Source organism: Camellia sinensis, chromosome 10 (assembly GCF_055761805.1).
Source record: "Camellia sinensis isolate YWXY chromosome 10, ASM5576180v1, whole genome shotgun sequence".
Classification (NCBI taxonomy): domain Eukaryota; kingdom Viridiplantae; phylum Streptophyta; class Magnoliopsida; order Ericales; family Theaceae; genus Camellia; species Camellia sinensis.
In genome coordinates, this window is record NC_138970.1 from 23086075 (window position 1) to 23098448 (window position 12374).

Sequence of the window (12374 nt, forward strand, 5' to 3'; positions counted from 1 at the left end):
TGAGGCAAGGCCTAAATCAAGAGCTAACGCAATCTTATTAGTTCAATGATTTGAAAATTTAGAACCAAACCAATGAACTCAAAAATCAAACCAACCTAACCTAAAGAAATGGGTTGGATTTGGTTCGGTTCTCCAGTTTATTGGATAAGTGTTTGGGTGTGCAATATTTTTTATGAGTTCACTTACAAAAAATTTATGTTAACTTACGCGTTTTTGTAAGATTACTTACGTGAGTTCATAAAAATTTACGTGATCTTGTGATTTTAAAAACTTTTATGAGATAACTTACGCTAATTTGTGTTAAATTATGTGTTTTTGTGAAATTATTTACGTGAATTTGTAAGAACTTACGTGTTTTTCTAATTAAAGTTTATAAGAAAATGATATCTAAGCCATTTTTTAGACCCAATTTTTAGATTCAGTGATGTGTTAAGGGAATGATTGATTGATAATTAAATAATAAATGAGAGAGAGAGTTAACTAGATATTTTAATAGAGTGTCATGTCAATAAATCTAGAAAGTGGGTCTAATTTTTAGATTTAAATAATAATAGTCAATTTTTTATGAGTTTACGTACACAAAGTTGTATTAATTTATATATTTTTATAAGATAACTTATGTGAGTTCAGAAAAAACATAATAATAATACATAATAAAAGTACATATGAATTGCACATCATATGCAATGCACACCCGAAGATAAATCCTAGAAAAAGTTATACAAATCACATATCTTTAGTTTTGGACAATTCAATAACTTTAATTTGCACAAATATAGGCTACTTCAAAAATCATTAAATAGTTGTGGATATATTATTGACATTATTTATGTAGTTATTTCAAAATATGAAAAATTATAAAAATAAAAAAGTAAAAAAAACAAACAAACAAACAAAAAAACAACTCATCTGTTATTTTTTATTTTTCAGTTACTTGACAATTGTTTTCACCTCCAAAATTTTTACTTATTGATTGTGAGCATTACATAGATTATCGTATCACTTGATATTAATATGTGTTTTTAGGACACATGTTAAGAAAATAATAAATGACTCTAACTACTTAATATGGAAAATATTAAACAAAACTATAAATGAATTTAATATTTTAAAAAAACTCAGCATGTTTGGTTTCAGAACTCAGGATTCACTTTTCAAAAAATTAAAATTTTTTCTTTTTCGTGTTTTTTTTTTATTGAATTTTTTTAATATTTTAAGCAATTTTTTTAAATTTTAGATATACCTAAGATAAATATATTTAGGGTAAATTACACTGACACCCTCTGAAGTTTATATTTATTACAGTTCCCCCCTCACCTTTTGAAAATTACATCTCTCCCCTGAGGTTTAAAGTTTCATTACAGATTCCCCCCTCAGCCCTTTTAATTTTTTTAAACACCAATTTTAACCTCATTGGGTAAATTACATTGACACCCCTCACATTTTAGAAATTACAATCTCCTCCCTAAGGTTTAAAGTAATATTACCAATTGCCCCATCGGTTAGTATTAGTTGGAAAAAAAAATTAATTGAAAAAAAAAATTAATTGGAAAAAAAATTTGATAGTAAAATTTTTAAATTTTTGTTAAAAAATCAACGTAAACTCATTTTTTGAATTTACGTTTTTTCCTCAAATATTCAAACTGAGACAACCATTTATAAATCAAAAAAATTATCAAATAAGTTTTTATGACAGTTTTTTAAATTCTTGTAAATATAAATTGAAAACTGAAAATGAAATGGTTACCAAACAGGCTTCAGATGGTAAAAATGTCATAAAATTAACAAATAATTAAATAAGTTATCAACATAAGAAATGACTTATTAAAAGATTCTTAGATTATGTATGGTTTGATTTTTAGAAATTTTTTTAAAAAATTAAAAATTAATTTGGTTAAGAAATAAAAAATAAAAAAATAATTTTCATTTCGTTTAAAAAATAAATTTTTTTTATTTTTTATTTTTTAAAAAACGCATAGCAATGATCTAATGTAAACTAAAATATTTGTGAATATTAAAATATGAAAATACTCGGAATTTTTGTATTTTATTGTTTTTATACCTTTTAAGTGTAATTAGATAATTGAATCTAAAAGATAAAAAAAAAAAAAATAATTAAAATATTAAGAAATTGACTAAAAGAAGTTCTAGCAACTCAGTTGGGATTTTTTGGACTGTCCATTGTGGCTGCTTCTTTTCTATTACGTCAAATGTCCAGGACGAGCATGTAAAGCATCACTGAAGGAAGGAATGTGAAAAGGTAAAGGGAAAAAAAAAAAAAAAAAGAGATGAAAATTTAAAATGAAGAGAAAAATAATAAAAGTGTTTTGGTCTTATTGTAAAATAAATTATGTTAACAAGGCAGTTTTTAATTTTTGGGTTCGGTTAACATGTTAAGAATGTAATAAATGGCCTTAACTACTCTCATTTATATGAGGAAAGTAAAACAAAACTAGAAATAAATATGGTGTTTTTGAAAAACTAATAAAGTTGGTGTTTTTTTTTTTACATGGACAGAAATATCCTATTGTTTAAATGATGAAATTGACAAAATCCTAAGATTCTTTTATTATTATTTAGTTCTATTGTATGGTGCGTTGTGTTAGATTAAAAAATAAAAAATAAAAAATAAAAAATTCATGTACTGTATGCTTTGTTTATTAATTTTTATTTTTTTAAATTTATTACGGTACTAACTATAGGTTGATACCCAACCTTTATGCTACTCGTACTGGAAATATTTGTCCTGTTGCTTATCTTTCTTTCTTTTATTTATTTATTTTTATGTATATATCTCGCTCACTGTTTCTACAACAGTAATGATAAACCCAATTTGGTAGAAATCTAACTAGCGGTAACCCGTGCGATGGAAAAATAAACTATATATATTTTGTGTGATATATAAATTATTATAATCTTGAATTATATTTTAATAGCAGCAAGCCATGATGTTAGGCCATCTTGGTTGATGTTAACAATAATTAATCTACAAAATTTCACAATAAAAATTTAATATACATAAAAAATTGTTAATTATAAAGATTGTTAGGATAATAGTATTACAATCACTTGCTAACATAAATAATTTGTATCAGACTATAGTGTCATGCCAAAAAAAAAAAAAAAAAAAACAAAAACAAAGCATTAAAAGAAATAAATTGTATAAGTTATCATAAATTTACTTATTTTAAATCAATGATTTATATTATTATTGTGGGATCAAATTATGAATAAATCTCAACTTTTAATTATAATTTGTAAGTAATCATTCTCCATAACTTGAATAATACTTGCATAGTTTCTACAACATTTTAAAAAAAAAAATCAAGATAAGAATTTCGTAGGATTATAAAAATTATATAAGAAAATAGTTTAATCCATTTTATTTATAAAAAAAAAATGATGACAAATTATTTGAATTGTATTTGAAGAAATATAACAAATGATAGCTTTAATCATTATATACCCAAAAAAAATAAAATTTTATAGGTTACTCAACAACAAAATGGTCGAATATAACTAAAGTCATGGACACTTAATTAAATCATATGGGCTCTAAATTGATAATATAATCTAATAAATCAACCAATAATAAAGAGAGATATCAACAAATATGTAGTATTTCTCTACCATCTTCGTATTATATTCATTAATTTCATATATCATATGAAAGTTTTACTTGTCTCAATCTTTCAATAAAATAAGCACCAAGAAAATAAATTTGATAAGAAATTAGTTCTAAACTTTATTATTAAAAAAATAGAAATTCCAAAGAGAAAATTTAGAGACGAGATTGAAAAAATACTATAACAAATGACAATCTTACAAAAAAAATAAAAAGAAAGAAAAAGAAAAAACACATAGCAATGATCTAATGTAAAATATTTTTAAAAATTAAAAGAAAGAATACCAAATTATTACCTTGGATAAATATAGTGACGGAAAAAAATTTTGTGAGAGTTTTGTATTGCCTTCTCCCATACAGCTTTCATTATTTAATTATTAATATTCTTCTTATTCATAGCCAACCATTCTTTTTTTATATATATCTTTATCACTTGGTAAATAATAACAAATAATAAAAATTATGAGGAGTAGGTTAAGAGGAGATAAGAAGTTATAGATAAGAGTATTTCACAAGATAAAAAATTCAAAATAAAAAAAGATAATATGTGATAAAAGGAGAAAAAAAATATAAGTAAACCAAAATAAAGATTTAGATAGATATGTTTTTGATAGATATGGATTAACGAATCATATATTTATCTAAATTTTATTATTATTTTTTTTTTGTAAATCAATTAGTTAATCTTTATCTTTATCTGTAGACCATAAAATTAATTTTTATAAATTATTTATCAATTCTTATATGTTTATTTATCTATAAGTCATGAAATTATTATTTTTCAAATAATTTTTAAATTTTTTATCTTTATCTAAATGTCATGAAATAAATTTCCATAAATTATTTATGATTTTTTTATATGTTTATTTATAATGAAATTAATTAAAGTACAAAATGAAGGGCAAAAAACATGAGTAATTTTTTTTAAAATCAATTTTTTAACCTTTATTTTTATCAGTAGGCCATGAAATTAATTTTTATAAATTATTTATCAATTTTTTATATGCTTATTTATGGAAAGAAATTTTAAATTATCTATAAGTTATGAAATTAAGTATTTAATTTTTATCTTTATCTGTATACCATGAAATTAATTTTCATAAAATATTTATCAGTTTTTATATATTTATCTATATGGTGGAATTTTGAAATTCAAATCTTTATCCATAAGCCATGAAATTAATTTTCATTTTAATTAATCAAACAAATAGAAAATGGAGGAAAATAGAAAACATGAAAGACAATCAAAAAGGGTTGCCACGTGGGAAAGAGATAATTTTAAAATTATGAGAATTTAAGAATGAATATTTACAGATTTTTGACAAAACCACTACATTTGATTATATATATAGTATAGATTGCAAAATATTTTTGTTTGGCTGAATTTTTAAATTTTTTGAAAAATTACAAACTAATTTGACAAAAATATACACAAACAAATATTTTTAAAATTTCAAAAATTATTTGTTTTGAAAAAGAAAATATTTTAAAAAATTAATAAGTGCTTAATTTCTTTTACCAAACTAATTTTTGAAATTTTTTTAAAATATAAGCTGAAAGGGTTGAAGATTTCAATAAACATTTTTTTCCTAGTTATGTTCTTATTACATTATAAAAATAAAAATAAAAAAGTATAAAACATTAACTTGAAGAAAGGTGGATACATATGAAATTAAGGAGAAAAAGGAGGAAAAAGTAAATAAGGGCATTTTGGTCTTATTATAAAAAAATTTGTTTAGTTAAGATAACTTTTAAGAGGGCTGCTATTAGTACCTACCTATTTTCTTAAGACCCCCTCTCTTCCATCTTTTTTTTTTTTTTAATTTCAATTTTGTTCAAACATAAAATTCCATTTCTACCCTCATCTTTAACTCTCTACACCTAATTTTCCAAATCCTAATGCTAACCCTAATCCCATCCCTTCACCTTTGGCAGTCACCATCCCCATTTCATCACCACCTTCAGCCAGTTCCCTACCACCACCACCAATCACCATGGTCACCTCATCTTCTCTCCTCCATCTTGAAGCTCTACATTCACTCGGAACAAAAATTCACAAAACCGCTTGCTCTCAGGCAAAGAAAACAAGATCAGAAACAATACATATATAATCGAAGAGCAAATCAAAAGTATGTAACAGAAAAAAAATCCAAGAAATAGAACGATTTGAGGCAACAATCGATTTTGAGAAAGAGCAAAAAATGGTTCTCCGATGACCGGAGATGCCTAGTCTCTCTCGATCCCTTCAATTAATACTATCGCCGGAAAACAAATTCTGAGATGTCGATGCATTGGAGAACCATCCAAATAGAGAAAAATAAGAGAGAGAAAGTAAAGAGATAAAACAGAACAGAGAAGCAAGAAGCTTTGAGACTTGAGGATGAAGAAGAGAACATAGAGAGATGAGAGCGAGAGAGAGGAAAGCTTCAGGTGTTGACCTCACCACTGCTGGCGAGGTCAAGCAACAATCCGATAGGAAGGTGCACGGTAGGCGTTGGGGGTGAGGAAGGTGAACGGCGATAGTGGTTAGGATGGGAGCGTGGGTTAGAGAGAGGGCATAATTGGAATTAAGGTGGGGGTTGAAAGAGAAAATAGAGGGGACTGATTTAGTTGGATGGGGGTTCAAAGAAACGAAGTGTCCAAAGAAATGACGTAAGTGCTAATAACAGAGGTGCCTCTATTTATACACCATCTTTCATCTCAAGGCACACCACTACTCAATGCACACTTTTAGTAATTTGATAAATAAGAAATTTGTTCAATACACAACACAATCTTCCATCTTTACCCTTATTCACACACCCCATCTACAATCTTCCATCTTTACCTTTACACACTCACACACTCACACACCCCATCCACAATCTTTAATCTTCCATATTCTATACCTCTACTTCAAAAACACACACAACGCCCCCTTCTATTTTCTGTTTCATTGTCATTCCAGAGGTTTAGGAACCAATCTAAACCGATCTCTATTCGTGCTGAAGACGACTTCACTCTATTCTCCTCTGGTTCACGACCCCTTCCATGGATGCACAGTTCTGGAAAAACCAATTTTTTTTTTTTATATAAGTGTTCGGAAATACAGAGTCGAGCTAAGTTCAAAAGTTCGACTGTTGAAAATCGAACAAATGCTATAAGTTCAGAACTTATTAACCGAACAAGTGGACTACGTTCGACATTAGAAAATCGAACAATTAGAACTTGTTCAGTTGCAGATAGTCGAACTTGAGTACATTGTTCAAATCTGAGTATCCAAACGATTAAATAGTTTACCACTCAGTAAGTACATGAAAATGAAAAAAAAAAAAATGAAAAACTAACTTTTTCCTTACTCCATTGTTCCAAACCAATATTGCCAGATGCATCCATCATTCAGTCCAATCAAAATCTTTAATAATATGTATGTTTCTTAAGAGAGAAGATACGTAAGTAACGTTTTAAAAGAGAGGTGTGTATTGTATTTATTATTATCCTTTATGGCAATTTTACATAAGGTGTATATCATAACCTTTTGTCCTTTGTGGTCATTTTACATTAGGTTAATATTGTAATAAAAAATAAACTAATTAATGGTGTGCCTTGAGATGGAAGGTGGTGTGTAAATAGAGGCACCCTAATAACAGGCCTCAACTTTTAAACTTCAGCAATTTCTTAGAATTAATTATACTTATTTAATAGTTCCTTAATGTATGTCCTCAGAGCATATGGTAACAAAAGTCTTAATTTTTTGCAACTTTCTATATAAGTGAAGAGAGTCATATTCACTCAATATTTTTTTAACATATACCGAGAGGGAATGTTTGTTTGAACGGATTGGATAAGGAGAAATTGTAATCTATCAGACTGTTAGTCCTACGATACATTGACCTCAGACTATTTAGTTGAACTGAATTTGTATCCCATCTTTGTTTAGTCATAGGATTAGATGTTTGGATTGGACTATTCTATTGAATCCTATGTTTGTTTGAGATATTATGGAGAAAGATAAATGCTCAAAAGACTATTTTGTCCTTTTAAATTATTTACTAAATAATAGGAATATTACATCTGAATTATAAATTTTATTTAATTTTTTTACTAGAACTTTTAAAAAATTAAATAAATAGAATAGTAATAAAAACTACATAAATTTATTTTAATTTGTAGTTGAGATTTTTAAATTTTATTTTACTTTACTAAATATAATTAATACCATATGATTATTAAAATAAATAATTTAATAAAGTATAAAGAATTTAATAAATAAAATTTATTAAGTACAAATAATTTAATAAATAATTTTATTTTTAAAAATATATTAAATAGTAGAGGGTCAAAAATATAATTTCACTACCTAATTCTATGAGATGAGTTATCATTTGGATTGTGTCCCGCCCCCACCCCCGTCCCCAACCCCACCCCCATGGGATAGAACAATCCCATAGATTTAGGATTCATAGTCCGATGCAAAAATTTTAAATCAAACAACAAATTATTAGTTTGAATGAACTATTAGTCCTATCTCATACTTGAATCCTTCCAAACAAGTGTTTGAGAAATTGATTATTTTAGCAGGCTAAAATAATTGTATTTGGGAAGAAGGTTAGATTTTTTATAATTGAATATGATATTTGTGAAAGAAAAAAAAAAATTAAAATTTGATTTAACATTTTATTTAATTATTTTAATCTTAAAAAAAAAAAAAAAAAAAAAAAAAACAGCCCAAAACGTGACTTCCCAAATACCCCCGCATGTAATTTTACTGTAAGAGCATCACATGCTGCAGGTATAGTAGCGATCTCAAAATTATTACTCTCTAAAACTCTCCTTCAAAACCCCTTTGATTGTTTCTCTTGAGATTCTGTTTGATTTGGTTAATGGTGTTGCTTGTCTTTGGTGAAAAGCTTTTCTCTTCACTGTCGACTGAGTTGTTAAGGCTGTGCATGTTTCTGATGGGATCAAAGACACCCAGAAACTTATCTCATACACACAGAGAACACAATATTTACGTGGTTCGGCCCAATGTCTACATCCACGGACAGAAATGAGAATTATCACTAAAATGGAGCAAAAATACAAATACAGAGGAGGAGATGAAACTCACTCAACTCACAGCTCTCACTCTCTAATTTCTGATAATTTCAACTCTCCCCTCAACCTCTATTTATAAACCAATGAGGGAGAGCCTCATTGGTCACCACCTACCCTCTTCCACTCTCTAATGGGGTTGGTAGAGTGGGAGAGCCACTTCCATTGGGTGGAGAAAGTGGGTTCTCCAATGGGAGCTCACATGGGATGATCCAACAAAGCCAACAAATCACCCCCTCAACCCATGTGAGGTGATAAACTGCACACACTGCTGCTAATCTTGTTACGCCCAAATTTCAACAGAATCTTCATCTCCTCATTGAGACGCTACATCCCCTGAAGCTAGAGATAATACACCAGAGATACAAGAAGAGGAGGGAATCCTACATCCTCAACTCAACTCATACCACTCTCTGATTTGGAGAGAGCCTCTGCTCCTATCTCCCTCAGATCTCTTCTACGCTTCCTGTCTCGGATGTCTTCACTTGCTATGCTTGAACTTGCGCAACCAAGATATCTTGACACCCCCTGATTGGATGTCCTGCACCCCCTGCTCGGGATACCCTTGCATTACCGTGCAACTCCTTGCATGATGAACACGGGAGCAACTAGAAAACTTCAGGGTGTGACACATCAACATCCTCAATTTTCCTTGCTCGGAGCTTATTTCTGAACAACCAGCCTTTGCTTTCTGCACTTTAGAACAACTTCCCAGCGATCTCATACGCCCGTTGTCTGTGCTGCAATCCCTGATGTTCGGTTTAGTCTCACTTGTACGTCCGTACTGATGTTTGACAGTTAGCCCTTCTGCCAAGACAACTTCCATCGGTCTGTACAAGGTATCACTATGCAACTCCGTGCATAGTGCTCGCACCCCCTTATTGGAGTGCATTGCAACGCTCACTTTGCGACTCGAGATTGCATCCCTCCTTTCCATGCATCTTTTGAGAGGTTGCAAAATGTCTCTAACACGGAAGCAAAAGAAACTCTCTTCTTCACTGGCATAGTCTCTACAGATTTGGTTTCTTTGCTCTGAACTTTCTTCAAGATAGACTTCACTGGCTCAGATCTGTGCACCTTTGAACTGCCTCCTTGCGTTCCCGTGCACCGTTTTCGCCATTCCTGATGAAAGCCTTGCTCAATCATACGCTTTGGTTGCGTATGTTCTCTCTTTGTACCCTTTGACTGGCATTTGACAACACTCATCTTTGTCAAAACTTCTCCTTCCAGTCTGTACAGTTTGTTGCACAATTTGCCTTGCAACATTTCTCTATCACCTCTGCGTACATGAAGAACCCCGCCACTAGATGAGAAACAATTTCCTTTTAGATCTAGCATACTCAGGGAGATTAGATTCTTCCGTACTCCTGGCACATGTCGGACCTCAGATAAAATTACTTTTCTTCCATCCTTAGTAAGGAATCGCACTGTCCCTATGCCGACAACTCTGTTCACTGTGTTGTTGGCCATCCGGATAATGCTACCGCTGACTCTTCGGTAAGTGGAGAAAAGCTTCCTATCCGCACATATGTGGAACGTACACCCTGAATCCAAAATCCAGCCGGGTGTTTTCAACTCTGACGAGACTGTAAGCATCACCTCTTCATCGTCAGAGGAATGCACTGCAACTGCTGTAGTTGAGGGACCTCCGTGTCCCTTAGCCTTCTCTTTGGCTTGTCTGTCCGCCTTCTTCTCCGGGCAATCTCTTATTACGTGATCCTCTTGATCACAGTAAAAACACCTCCTTGTGTTGTCCTGTCTGGACTGTGAACGCCCTCTGCTTTTACTTCTTCCTCTACCTCTGCCCCTTTCTCTATCTCTGCCTCTACTTTCTGTGACAAGGGCATGGGACTGCTCTCCTTCCATCTCTTTCTTCCTTGCCTCCTCGTTGAATAAGGCGTCTGTGACCATTCCCATGGTCAGCTTCCCTTCGGGTGCAGAATTACTGAGAGAAACCACCAACGTCTCCCAACTGTCTGGTAAGGAACTGAGTAATAATAATGCTTGCATCTCATCCTCCAACTCCATTTTGATTGATGCAAGCTGGTTCACAAGGCTGTGGAATTCACTGGTGTGTTCAGCAACAGACACACCATTCTTCAGCTTCAGGTTTATAAGCTTTCTCATTATCAAGGCTTTATTCCGTGCGGTCTTGGACTGGTACATGCCCTCCAATTTCATCCATAGGGCATAGGCGTCTGTCTCTTGGGCAACATGGTGGAACACACTGTGGTCAATCCACTGTCTGATTTGACCGACAGTCTTCCGGTTGGTTTTTATCCAGTCCCCATCCTTGTCTCCATCTGGTTTGACCCCCTTTAGCGCTATAGGGTCAAACAAATCTCTACAATACAGGACATTCTCCATCCGCGGCTTCCATATCGCATAATTAGAAGCGTTCAACCGTATCATCGGCCCTGAAACTGATGTGGATTCCTCCATCATCCAGAAAGTAATCTCTGTTTGAAAAACAGGCTTTGCTGTGAAGTCCGGACTACTCAAATTAGCCGAAAAAGCACTTCGGATTGCCAAAATAAAAACTGCAAATTTTTGAAAGCTTATTTGAAAAATCTGACCGTACGGATGTGTCCGAAATATTCCAAATAGTTGGAAAGCACTATTGGATCACCCAAATCGGACCTCAAATGGCTTAGTTGAAGCCAAAACAATTTTAACGGTTCAGATCGGCAGAATCTGGTGCGCCTGCGAAGCACCAGATTACTCCTCCGGTTCTGCTGACGTTAGGCTGACGTCATCGGCTCAGTTAGCGGCTCGGTCAGCGGCTCTGACTCGGTCAACGCGGCTCCGGCTCGAGCGGCTCGGTGCGCGCGCGTGCGGCGCGTGTCGCGCGTGAACTCACGCGTCTTCTTCCTTCGTCCGCGCGTGTGGCGCGTGGGTGAGAGTGGGATCACGCGCCGTCTGCCTGATCGGCGCGTGGTGGCGCGTGTCGAGACTGGGACTCACGCGCCAACTTCCAGGGGCGCGTGAGGGCGCGTCCGGCCTCCGTTGGGTGTCTAGTTTATGTTTCTGGACTCCTCTCGTCGAGTCCTTGCTCCTGGTATGCTCAAAATCGGATTTCGAGCAATACGATTTCTGGGCAGTTTCGAACAACACGCTGTTTTTGTTCCGAAACGCCACCAACGAGGCTCTGATACCACTTGATGGGATCAAAGACACCCAGAAACTTATCTCACACACACAGAGAACACAATATTTACGTGGTTCGGCCCAATGTCTACATCCACGGACAGAAATGAGAATTATCACTAAAATGGAGCAAAAATACAAATACAGAGGAGGAGATGAAACTCACTCAACTCACAGCTCTCACTCTCTAATTTCTGATAATTTCAACTCTCCCCTCAACCTCTATTTATAAACCAATGAGGGAGAGCCTCATTGGTCACCACCTACCCTCTTCCACTCTCTAATGGGGTTGGTAGAGTGGGAGAGCCACTTCCATTGGGTGGAGAAAGTGGGTTCTCCAATGGGAGCTCACATGGGATGATCCAACAAAGCAAACAGTTTCATCGAGACTCTGGAAAATTTCCAAGGTTTTTTTTTCTTCACTTCCACTTCAATTCTATTGTTACCCCTCTCTCTCTCTCTCTCTCTCTCTCTCTCTCTCTCTCTCTCTCTCTCTCTCTCTCTCTCTCTCTCTCTCTCTCTCTGTTTA